We start from the raw sequence: 1,270 nt of genomic DNA on the forward strand, positions 1-1,270 counted from the left end.
TTACAATATTGCATTTTTTAACAGGGATGAGCAGTATTTCAATGACAGGTATGTTGATAGTTATTGCATGCTACAAACAGGTTATAGAAAATATTCTAGTGGCTTTCTATTGATGCATCCCTTATGCTGTATGCATCAACTCTGATGTTATTTACATACTCATCGCGCAGTCACTCATTGAGCGATCTGGTTATCAGTTTTTGTGTGAGCAGAAAGAAAACAAGGTGGTTTATATTTAGTAGACAGCCTTGAGTAAGGGGAACGTCAAGAGAATCATTACCCTGGCAGCAGTGGACAGGGGTATTTTGGAGATGAGACGACAAGACATTCATCATCACCACCTTGTGCCTGTGTGATTAGATGGACTGGTCACCACCTGCTGTGCTCACCATACCTAATGGACACACCTTCATGGACCCACACCCGTTCCCAGTGCATTTACAGGCTCTTCTCAACCATGTGGAATGTATTTTTCACAGGACACAGATACTATGTGAGTGAATAATAGCCAGCCAGAGTACAGAAGTGTCCTGGTGAGTCTGCTTGCACTCTCACTGCTGCACGTCACATCTTCCACCTCTAGTTTGCTGTCTGTCACTAGTCTGTCATCACTACTTCCTTGACTCTCTCCTTCTGCCTCACTTCCTGTGTTGAAGTAAACCCTCGAGACAACTGGAGGTCTGACCTTTGCAGAGTGAGAAGCGGGGAGTGACATCAAGGTTACTTGTTGTGTTGCCAATACTGACCGCTTCTGTGTTATGCGCTGCACATACTGGAAAAGCAGAATGTGTCAGATTACATTGTTGAAACACCATCAGTTTGCTGGAAATGGTATACAAGTGCTACAAGTTCTACTTGCTGCTCCTTCCATTTGTGTGTGAATGAAAGAGCTGATTCCTACCTCATCTTAAGAACAAGATTCTTCACCTCTTGACAGAGAGAAATCACATTGACTGATACAATGCCAATGAAGTTCAATGTCGCATCCGTATACACACTGCATGGTTTACTAGACTTCTGTCTTCTACAACGGTTTACGGAGGTCCTCTTTTTATAAATTTAGTGTGACTTGAACTGCAAGATATAATCCTCCCTTCAACTGATCAATCGCTAGTTGTATTTTTCCATAAAAAGGGATATTAATGTTTTATATTTAATGTTTTACATTTTAGCAGACACTCTTATCCTGAGCAATTTACAGGAGCAATTAGGGTTGATCACTAAGCTCAAGGGAACATAGACAGATTTTTCACCTAAATTCCTTGGCTCA

The sequence above is a fragment of the Salmo salar genome, chromosome ssa11 (assembly GCF_905237065.1).
Source record: "Salmo salar chromosome ssa11, Ssal_v3.1, whole genome shotgun sequence".
In the NCBI taxonomy this organism is placed as follows: domain Eukaryota; kingdom Metazoa; phylum Chordata; class Actinopteri; order Salmoniformes; family Salmonidae; genus Salmo; species Salmo salar.